At 39.5% G+C, this 11,783-nt stretch overlaps 2 long non-coding RNA genes across 2 annotated transcripts in view; both read right to left on the reverse strand.

Moving 5' to 3' along the window:
* Positions 1-9,348: 9,348 nt before the first annotated feature.
* On the reverse strand, positions 9,349-10,203 carry LOC118495409. The gene is made up of 2 exons (XR_004897803.1): positions 10,166-10,203; positions 9,349-9,605 (listed from the first exon to the last, which is right to left on the reverse strand). It is a non-coding gene; the product is annotated as an uncharacterized LOC118495409 (long non-coding RNA).
* Positions 10,204-10,294: 91 nt separating this feature from the next.
* LOC116043628 overlaps positions 10,295-11,783 on the reverse strand; it is a 2,224-nt gene continuing 735 nt past the window's right edge. Inside the window, exons 1-2 of the long non-coding RNA XR_004103509.2 lie at positions 11,522-11,783; positions 10,295-10,449 (exon numbers count right to left, since the gene is read on the reverse strand). The exon at positions 11,522-11,783 is cut by the window's right edge and continues 735 nt beyond it. This is a non-coding gene — a long non-coding RNA (uncharacterized LOC116043628). The remainder of the gene's footprint in view (positions 10,450-11,521) is intronic.

An 11,783-nucleotide genomic window follows, 5' to 3' on the forward strand; every position in this document is an offset into this window, starting at 1 on the left:
CACAGATCACAGAACTATATCAGGGTGTCTCATGCAGCACTTTAAGTGGGGTTGGATAGTTTATTTGACTCCTGATACCTGGCATCTTTCAGCTTTCACCAGCGCATCAATATCAGGCATCACATCCTGAGTGGCAGCCAACTTCAGGATGTGATTCAAGTGCTTGTGCGTGAGCCTTGAGCGCAGCTTTGTTTTATTTATGCTCATTACAGAGAAAACTTGCTCACAAAGATATGTGGTTCCAAACATGAACAACAGTTTTGCAGCGAGGGCTGTCAAGTTGGGGTAACCTGGCAAGAGATTCTGATAAAATGTGTCCAAGCCACCTGCGGCAAATTTGCCCTTCAAATCCGAGTCACACTGCAAGTCTATTATTTCAAGTTGGATGCTGATGGGCAGATCAGAGGGATTCACGGTGAATGGCGAGCAAAAAACTTTGAAGTCTTTCTCCAGTTCACCAAAAATCTGAAAGCGTTGCTTAAACTCCCGTAACAGTTACGTTATTTTATCTTTGAACCGCTTCATGTCTGCCACATGTTGGGACGTGCACACATTTTTCAGACAGGGGAAGTGAGCTGCATCACCACCGGCGAGTTGTGTCTCCCACAATGACAGCTTCAACTTGAAAGAAAGTATGCTGTCATAATACTGCGTGACAACTTTGTTGCGCCCTTGCAGCTGTTTATTCAAGTTATTCAGGTGCTCTGTAACATCCACCATAAATGCAAGGTCCTGCATCCATTCTGCGGAATGAAATTCTAACACTGGTTTGCCCTTTTCTTCCATGAACTGTTCAATTTCTTCTCGTAAATCAAAGAAACGCCTCAGCACAGCACCTCGGCTTAACCATCTTACCTCAGTGTGGTATGGCATGCCATAGCTGTGGTCTTTCTCTCTGAGAAGGCTGTCAAACTGACGGTGATTCAGGCTTCTGGATCGGATAAAATTAACAGTTTGGATGACCACCTTCATGACGTTATCCATCTTTAATGACTTGCAACACAAAGCCTCCTGGTGCAAAATACAGTGAAAAGTCCAAAAATCACGTCCTCCATTTGCAGATTGCACTTTCTCTCTGAACTTTGTCACAACTCCTGCTTTTTTCCCGATCATTGAGGGCGCACCATCTGTAGCCAGGCTGACAGTGACACTGAAAATATCAGCTGCTATCGTTGTATTTGTCATCGGCACCAACTCCACGAACTCCTCGGTGACGGTCAATGTGTCATCAACTCCGCGGATGAAAATGGCCAGTTGTGCAACATCTGTAATGTCCGTGCTTTCATCAATTGCAACTGAAAACGCAATAAATGACTTTACTTTTTGCTTCAACTGGCTGTCCAAATCCACTGAAAGATCGGAAATCCTGTCTGCAACTGTGTTTCTTGTCAGGCTGATATTTGCAAAAGCCTGGCGCTTTTCAGGGCACACAATCTCCGCTGCCTTCATCATGCATGTTTTTACAAATTCGCCCTCACTAAATGGTTTTGAAGCCACTGCGATTTCATTAGCAATGAGGTAGCTAGCTTTCACTACAGTCACTGATGTATCGGCTGTGAGTAAACACAGACTGCTGTTTCTTCAGACCCGCCAACAGTTCATTCACCTTCTCTCTTCTCCGCTGTCCTTGAAAGTTGTCATATTTGTCGGCATGAAGACTCACATAGTGGCGACGAAGGTTTTATTCTTTCAGCACTGCAACATGCTGTGAACACACCAAACATACAGCTTTCCCATTCACTTCCGTGAATAAATAGGAGGATGACCATTTTTCTTGGAACACTCTGCACTCTGTGTCCACTTTTCTCTTTTTTGACAGAGACATATTGGGGCAATGAGGGTGCCAAAGCACATAATGTTAAAAGTAGAAGCCGTAATAAATATCGCGGGCTGGCTGCACTTGCTTGACCTACTTGCTCTCGGTATAAACAGTTTGCTTGCTTAACACAATTGTTATTGCGCCATCCAGTGGACGCAATTGGAACAGCAGTTTATTTTATTGAAAAATTGTAGCTCATTTTTATACTTTACAAAATCATCTCGCGGGCCAGATTAAACCCGTTTGCGGGCCTGATCTGGCCCGCTGGCCTTACGTTTGACACCCCTGCTTTAAACTCACTGGAAGTGTTAAGTTTGGCTGAACCTTTAATGTAAACAAAGATATTGCAGGCGTCTAAAACACAGATGCTAAAGCCTAGTTCAGAGCCTATCGCTCTCTCTGGGAAGTATGCAAAAGTGTGGCAGGCCCACTGACCTCCAAAAGGAAACAGTCCTGCAACAAAACGTTCCCTCATCATGCAGCTGCCTATATTCCCTGAATCTATGGAAGCACAAAGTTTCAGTACTCCTCTGCCTGCAAAGGTTATGAGGTTAAGTTGGAGACTGATCTGAATGAAACCTGGGGTACCACTGTCTCAACTTACATAGTATGTGTTCGTAAACTGGAAATTCCACCACAAACATGACCAGACCAACAAATGGTTCTAGCTAATGTGTTTCATGCTAACATGATCATGTTGGATCCTCCAGCTGTGACTGTGTTCACTCAGGAACTTTTACCTTTGGTGAGTGTGTGAGGCCTTTCTGCTGTTTCTGACAAGAATCCCTGAAGTGACTGCAGAGCTTTATTCAGCTCTGAAAGTAAGAACATTTTGAGTGGACTGTTTGGAGAAACGTGTGGATGATTTGGAACAATACACATGGATGAATGATATTACTGTCTCAGGACTGGAAACCAAACCTAGGACATATGCTTGGGCAGCGGCACTGGTGAGTGGAAAGGAACACAATGAGGAGGACTTATTCTCGGTGGAACATGAGGTGATTGCTTTCCTTCAATCTAAGGGCATAGAGGCTGACAGCAGAAACTCGAGGCTTGACACCCTCTCCCCCAAAAGTCATAATTTTGAGATTTGTTAACAGAAAGCATAAAGTGGAGCTGTTATGTCAGGGAAGGAATCTGAGGGGAACACAGATCTACCTGAATGAGCACCTGACTAAAAGGGACATAGACATCACCAGGACGGCTTGATTCATGAGAAAACAAAAGAATTCAATCTACATGGACAGCAAATTGTAAAGTCGTCATAAAACTAAATGGAGCACCAGAAGAAGCTCCAGTCATCAGAGACCTGGAGGAGCTGGATAAGTACCAGTGAGTGTGTGTGTATATTAGCTATGTGTGTGATGCTTTAGATTATTCAATACAACATACAACATATAACATACAATATGCATGATTGTGATCAAGATGTTGACCCGGATAGGAATTTCTTTAAGAATGTGAATAACAACTGTAGTTACTATACAGAAGACCAGTTCAATAATGATATCAAACTAGATCATTGTATATCAATTATACACTTCAATAGCAGAAGTCTTTATGCAAACTTTCATAATATCAGAGAATATTTAAGTCCGTTCAAGATGGATGAAAATGTAACTAGATACAGGAGAGTGGCAATGAAAGAAGCTATAAATGTATGTAAAAGTGAATTGATATCGCAAGACTGGAAACAAATGTGAAAAATTACATTGCAGGTCGATTTAAGGTGCTATTTCAGTTATTTGAAGAGTGACCGTTAACCTCGCACTGCAACTTTAAGATTAAGTGACTACTGTTGCATTACCCCTTGCATCATGGCAGGAAAATCAAAGAGAAAGGACAAAATTTCAAGTATAATTTCAGCTAGCATCCCAGCTTTTACACCTGCTGCTGCTGCTAACCGCGCGACGGGATCTCCTGCTAACGTTAGCAACACAGAGCTGCCCAGTGATTTGGAGAATCTCCGCTCTGCGCTACTCATCGATATGAAGGCAGTGGTTGACGGCGCTCTGGCAACTGTGAATAACTCCCTGTGTGCAACACAATCCACCTCGGAAACCCACAGTCAAAGGATCACCTCTGTCGAGACTAGGGTTGGGTACCGTTTGAATTTATGGTCACTCTTGGCACGTGTTGAGTTCACAATTCCACTGTACAACAGACTGACTTCTGGAGCACATACTATCAGCCCACTCAATCTTAACCCAAACCATGGCTTCTATATTTAATAATTCTGGTAATAGGAGGGACAACTAGACTGATCTCATGGAATGTTTAATCAATGAATGGTCCAATCAAACGTTCTCGGATCTTTACTCATCTAAAAAATTTGAAGGCAGATATTATGTTTCTGCAGAAAACCCATTTAAAGAACTCGGATCACATTAGGCTACACAAACCTTGGATGAGCCAGGTGTTTCATTCTAACTTTAATACAAAGGCACGAGGTGTTGCGATACTGGTGGAAAAAAATATTATATATCTTTTTTTGTGCACGTTATAGGTTTACAAAGTGAAAAAGACCAAAGTCCACCCCAAAGGGACTTACCATCCCCAATAGAAAACACTGTTCACAAACTGCTCTAAACACTTCTATTGTAGTCAAGCCTTTACTTCCGTGACGAATGTACGTCACTTTGTAACACACGTTATAATGCTCGCCTAGCTGTTAGCGTGGCACGCCCTCATACTCTACTGCTTCTGACTGGCTGGTATTGCTGACCTAGCTACTGCGCATGTGCGACTCCCAACAAAGATGGAATAGAAGTGAGATGCCTCACTCTGTAGCTAAAACAGAGAGCTCAACACACAGGGTGAAAAGAGGAGCTGCAGCAATGTGCAGTATAACAAAAATATGGTGTTTTTTGAAAATTAAACCATATAAACCTATTCTGATATAACCTCTAAATACAATTATGAACCTGAAAATGAGCATAATATGAGCACTGATGCTAACCCTCCATTTTGTTTCCCATAATGCTTTGGGAATGCTTGTTTTTGTCTTGTAAACCAGTGGAAGGCAGTCATCCGGGGGAGAACAAAGATAGTGTATTGTGAGTAGAGATCATTCACACAAGTCAGAACAGTCAAATGCGACCAAAGATTGTCTATTACCGTTCGAAACCATTCTACAGAGAAGAATAGCATTACTGTTTTACATTTTGACATAAATTTGGGCCTTTTTTGAAGAAATATAAATAGTTTGTCCTTTATGAGTTATAATGTTCATTATTTATTTTTACACTGGATGACTCCAAATATATAGGAGAACTGTTTTAGACAACACATATGCTTGTGTAGCATTGCTGTGTGTGTGATATAAATAAATATCACATTATTTTGATTATTGGCATAAGTGAATGTCATGAGAGCAAAAGCGTCTGGACTTTATTTGAAATTTTTTTTATATTTTGTCCACTGTATAAGTTATAATGTTTATTTCTTCACAGTTTGACTCCCAAGACATATGAGAAGTGTTTCAGACAGGAGATTGGCTTAGCTTGTATTGCTCTGTGTGTGAAATCAATACATATCTGTGTATAGTAAATTATTTATTTGTTTTATGGTCCTACAACCATTTTTAACATTCAAGTGACCTCACTGCAGCACAAATTTTCTAATAGCCCAGTTTTTCCTGACAAAATGTTCATAGATTGACTGTGGACAACAGGGTTGATGTTTTATAAGCTTTTTTAGAAAATAAAACCAGATGGACCAGAGGTTGTCAAAAATCGTTTAGGGCTCCGAGCGTTAAATTTCAACAGGGTGATACGGTGAGAATATAAAAACACAGAGGATTGTTTAGAAAAGGTAAACGGGTAACACTTTATTTAGATAGTCAATCTGTAGATGCTCTACAAACTATCAACAGATTATCAGTACATTTCTCAACTGAATGTCTGCAGACTTTCAGCAATTAATCTGTAGATGATCTACAAACTACTTTAATAACTGAATGTCTGTAGACATTCAACAATTAATCTGTAGATCAGGGGTGTCAAACGTAAGGCCCGCGGGCCAGATCAGGCCCGCAAACGGGTTTAATCCGGCCCGTGAGATGATTTTGTAAAGTATAAAAATGAGCTACAATACAGGGCGAATTTGTAAAAACATGCATGATGAAGGCAGCGGAGATTGTGTGCCCTGAAAAGCGCCAGGCTTTTGCAAATATCAGCCTGACAAGAAACACAGTTGCAGACAGGATTTCCAATCTTTCAGTGGATTTGGACAGCCAGTTGAAGCAAAAAGTAAAGTCATTTATTGCGTTTTCAGTTGCAATTGATGAAAGCACGGACATTACAGATGTTGCACAACTGGCCATTTTCATCCGCGGAGTTGATGACACATTGACCGTCACCGAGGAGTTCGTGGAGTTGGTGCCGATGACAAATACAACGATAGCAGCTGATATTTTCACTGCACTCTGGACTGGTCCCGCGCTGTCAGCCTGGCTACAGATGGTGCGCCCTCAATGATCGGGAAAAAAGCAGGAGTTGTGACAAAGTTCAGAGAGAAAGTGCAATCTGCAAATGGAGGACGTGATTTTTGGACTTTTCACTGTATTTTGCACCAGGAGGCTTTGTGTTGCAAGTCATTAAAGATGGATAACGTCATGAAGGTGGTCATCCAAACTGTTAATTTTATCCGATCCAGAAGCCTGAATCACCGTCAGTTTGACAGCCTTCTCAGAGAGAAAGACCACAGCTATGGCATGCCATACCACACTGAGGTAAGATGGTTAAGCCGAGGTGCTGTGCTGAGGCGTTTCTTTGATTTACGAGAAGAAATTGAACAGTTCATGGAAGAAAAGGGCAAACCAGTGTTAGAATTTCATTCCGCAGAATGGATGCAGGACCTTGCATTTATGGTGGATGTTACAGAGCACCTGAATAACTTGAATAAACAAAAGAGAATAAACAAAGTTGTCACGCAGTATTATGACAGCATACTTTCTTTCAAGTTGAAGCTGTCATTGTGGGAGACGCAACTCGCCGGTGGTGATGCAGCTCACTTCCCCTGTCTGAAAAATGTGTGCGCGACCCAACATGTGGCAGACATGAAGTGGTTCAAAGATAAAATAACGGAACTGTTACGGGAGTTTAAGCAACGCTTTCAGATTTTTGGTGAACTGGAGAAAGACTTCAAAGTTTTTTGCTCGCCATTCACCGTGAATCCCTCTGATCTGCCCGTCAGCATCCAACTTGAAATAATAGACTTGCAGTGTGACTCGGATTTGAAGGGCAAATTTGCCGCAGCTGGCTTGGACACATTTTATCAGAATCTCTTGCCAGGTTACCCCAACTTGACAGCCCTCGCTGCAAAACTGTTGTTCATGTTTGGAACCACATATCTTTGTGAGCAAGTTTTCTCTGTAATGAGCATAAATAAAACAAAGCTGCGCTCAAGGCTCACGCACAAGCACTTGAATCACATCCTGAAGTTGGCTGCCACTCAGGATGTGATGCCTGATATTGATGCGCTGGTGAAAGCTGAAAGATGCCAGGTATCAGGAGTCAAATAAACTATCCAACCCCACTTAAAGTGCTGCATGAGACACCCTGATATAGTTCTGTGATCTGTGATATACTTCTGTGAATCACTGAGGCATTGTGTGTTTGTGTGTTCTTTGTCCTCAGAATTTTCAAATAACTTGAGGTGTTTTATGATTAATAGTGATGTTGTGCTTGTACTATTTTGGACACACTGTCCTCAGGCTCCAGCTTTATGTTTTATGTTGATCGTATTAAAACAAAGAAAACAATCTGAAGTTGTTGTTTTTAAGTTATATATACCATGATTTTACCGGTCCAGCCCACTTGGGAATAGATTTTCCTCCATGTGGCCCCGAGCTAAAATGAGTTTGACACCCCTGCTGTAGATGATCTACAAACTACAAACTACTTAATAACTGAATGTCTGTAGACATTTAACAATTAATCTGTAAATGATCTACAAACTCTCAACACTTTTTATTGTGATAATCTATATATCTATAGATATACAGCTGCTTGAAACAGCACATTTGTAGTGTATCAGTAACATATATATATATATATATATATATATATATATATATATATATATACAAGCTACAAATAAGTTGTAGCAAAGTTGTTGAGTATATATATATATATATATATATATATATATATGTAGCTTGTCAATAGCGTCTCTAAAGTATTAACCATTTACATCTACCGCAAATCTCTAAGTCTATTAGCAGCATCACTAAGGCATCTGTAACACTTTTACAACACATGTGATGTCATTCAAGTAACTATCTGTAGGTATGCTTTGTGACTATCCAAATAAAGTGAAACACAAGTGAAACTTAGTCGACTGTTTATGGCTTATCTACTTCACATTAACAAAATACATATTGATCAACATGTTCAGTGCGTTCACAAACTCTAGAAATAATCTACAGATATGCCATATGACTATCCAAATAAAGTGAAATTTATTTGACTGGTTATGGCTTATCTACTTCACATTAACAAAACATCTACTGATCAACATGTTCAGTATATTCATAAACTCTAGAAATAATCCATAGATGTGCCTTATGACTATCCAAATAAATTGAAATTTAGTTGACTTGTTATGGCTTATCTACATCACATTAACAAAATGTCTACTTATCAAGTGCATTCACAACCTAGTAATAATCTATATGCCTATGACTATCAAAATAAAAATAAAACACAAGGGAAACTTTGTGGACTGTTTATGGCTTATTTACTTCACATTTACATAATATCTGCTGATCAACATGTTCAGTACATTCACAAAGAACAAATAATGAAACAAAAAATCACAGCATTGTATTGCCTGGTATATTGCCTGGTCTACCAAAATGTACACATCTTATACAAAAACAGAGCCTCTAATACCAACGACGGGCTTTTTCACTTTGGAAGCCTATTACATGCACAAAAAAGACAACACAATAAAGGAAAGGGAAAAACCAAAAAGCATAATATGAGCATTTTAAAGCTATAGTGAGTAGTTTCTGTCGCCCCCATGAGGAATTCTAACTAATGACAACAAAACTGTTTGCGTGTCCACATGATACAAGCCTTCCATGATCACGCACCCCCTACAGTTAGTAGTAGCCAAGGGGACACGGAGGATTAAAAGAACTTGACGGACTTAGAAGAGGTCATTATCTTCACTCGAGTTTCTGCGTGCTAAAGTCACCTGACACCACAATCTTCTGAACATAGTCATACTGAGAAATCCAGAGAGAGTTGTGTGGAGCTGATAGTCTTAATTAGCTTTGTAGCAACTCATCTGGCAATGGCTTGAAGGTAATGGACAGTTATTAATATAAAAAAGTTACGCATTAGAGCTTTAAGAAATTCATAAATATATTGACTTCATTCAGTACTGTTTACAAAAATGGAGTCAAGGTATTTATGAACACACACAAACTGTATTCATTCCCAATTAAACACTTTTAGATATACAACTTTTTTCTACAACTAGAAGGCTTATTTTAGTTGAAATGGAAGTACCACTACCACCACTACCACTTTTTCTTCAATTTCTTCAACAATTTTCTCAGTGCATAACTTCGCTAGGTCTGACAGTTTTCTGCAAAAAGGCAATTGCTCCAACACCTGTCTTTCTGCAATGAACAGCTCAGCAATGGGTGCAGTGGCAGCCACGGCATTCCTTGACACGCCCGCCTTTCGAAAAGCCATAGACATAGTCTACCCCTTCTTTGTCAAGTTTAGCAGTCGCTGGTATCTGGTGACTACATCTTTGATGTTACCTGCTAAAAGAAATTGAACAGCAGAATATAAAAACTGTCAATATACATTTGTTATAAATTTTAGGCTGCAGAAACTTGAATTACTCTTTGATAAATGACGCTCCTCACTTTCCTCCATCAATAACATTTTTGGATGTGTTATTTTATGGGCAATTTGGACACCAAGCTGATACCATTCTGGAAAACCAAATTGAAGCCAAAATGACTGATGAAATCAAAGTGTTTCAACGGTAAGGTGATTTACTATTCATAAGTTACATTTTACTACTTGTAGTAGTAGGCCAACAGATAACACCTAAACGGAATTGGTTTGAAATACTGATACGCTAGCTAAAAGCTAGCAGATCCATCACAACACATTCCCAGTGGCACATACACACTTTGTACAGATCAGAGAATCTACAATTAGGTGATTGAATGATGCATGCATTGATGTACTTTTCATAATTACACATTTATTTATCTTGTAACACACATTAAGGTTAAACTGTAAATCAATTTAGTTTGGCCTTGCATAAAATAAAAACGATTTCTCCAATGTAATTGCTTTTTTGTTATCTTACTTCGACTTCTATACTCTTTTTTTTTTTGTTCTTTTTCTTGTCCTTTTTCTTGTACTTCTTTCTCTTGTCCTTCTTGTTCTTGTCCTTTTTCTTGCCCTTTCTCTTCTCTTTACTCTGCTTCTTGTTTTACAAATCAGAGTCTGAGCTGGAATCGGACTCTGAGCTGGAATCGGTGTCTGAGCTGGAATCGGAGTTGGAGCTGGAATCGGTGTCAGTGTTGAAAGACTGCTGGGATGTCAGCTGGGGCCTCTCCTCATTTTCCTCAGGCTGCACAGCATCAGTCACTGTATAATATATTACAAACAAAATACATTTTAATTGCATGTCACATCACGGGAACATTTTCTTCATTCACTACTTATTACTTATTAACCTTTAATTTACCAGGAAGCAACAAGCTGGGCCTGCCTTCTGTTTTGGATTCTACCTTGGAATCTGACACAGCCTAAATGAACCCTGCCTGTACCCCACTACAAGCCTGCACGCTTAATGTCGGTACCTTAATATGCCTGTCTGTATACAATTTGTGTCTACTCTTGACCTAAGTGGTCACTACTTAAGATTTTAGCGCTGCCTTCTGTGTCTGCATTTGGGTCTTACCTTTAGAGTGTGATTATTTTGCTATAGACTACAACGAATATAGGCACCTTTTTCCACCAGACTGTCTATACCTCAAATGCCTAATAATTAACTAGTTGACCAACTAATGTGCTTGAGTAAAAAGAAAGGTTCCATGAACAAAATAGCATGGTAAAAGAACTTTTAGTTGAGTAAATGATAGAGATGCACCGATTGTTTGGCATGTGACAGGAAAAGGCGGGTTTTCAGCTGATCAGCCATGACCGGTGACCAGCCGATCCGTCTCATATTTCCTATTCTGTGCCCATCATATTTACACGTGCTGCACAACGGTTCATGTCTATCGAACGTAATGGTTCAGATCGTGATTAAGCTAAACTCGTTCATCTTTCAGTATAATGCTCAAAGCAAGTGTAAATTCTGCTACAACAATTTCTGTTCCTATTACAAGCGCCTACTGTCAAACTTTTTTTTAAACCTTTCAATATATAAACCACAAAAGCAATTTAATTATACCATAGAAACACAACACCAACGGTTACCGAAAATTGCAATCGGTGCATCTCTAGTAAATGATTATTTTTAAAGAAACCACTCGACAAACATTTATCATTTCTCCATTTATGATGATTTCAGTGTATTGAAAATTACAATAAATAATGCTTTACTGAATACTGTGTTCCAGGCAAATCCAAAACAAATCTTGTCACCTCCCGCTTACGTTTACTTTTAGTTGTGCGACCTCCCACTAAATTAAACTGTGGTCAGGTTATCTACCCTCAGTTTCAGCTGTTATCTCAGCCAGTTGCTGCTCGAGAAACTTTTTATCATTCTCGAGTTGTTCCACTCGATCCTGGAGGATCTTTGCTTTATTTTTCCATATAATTAATTCTTGGTTAATTGTAAGTTCATCTTCTTGAGCTGCAACAGACAGAAACAAATACAGAAGATGTCAGTTAATCAAAGCAGAAGTATTGTACATTTCTGGCATTTGTTTTTTTTATTGTAGAACACATGACCTTGTTGTCCTATTGTTGTC

The sequence above is a fragment of the Sander lucioperca genome, chromosome 7, assembly GCF_008315115.2.
Source record: "Sander lucioperca isolate FBNREF2018 chromosome 7, SLUC_FBN_1.2, whole genome shotgun sequence".
Lineage (NCBI taxonomy): Eukaryota > Metazoa > Chordata > Actinopteri > Perciformes > Percidae > Sander > Sander lucioperca.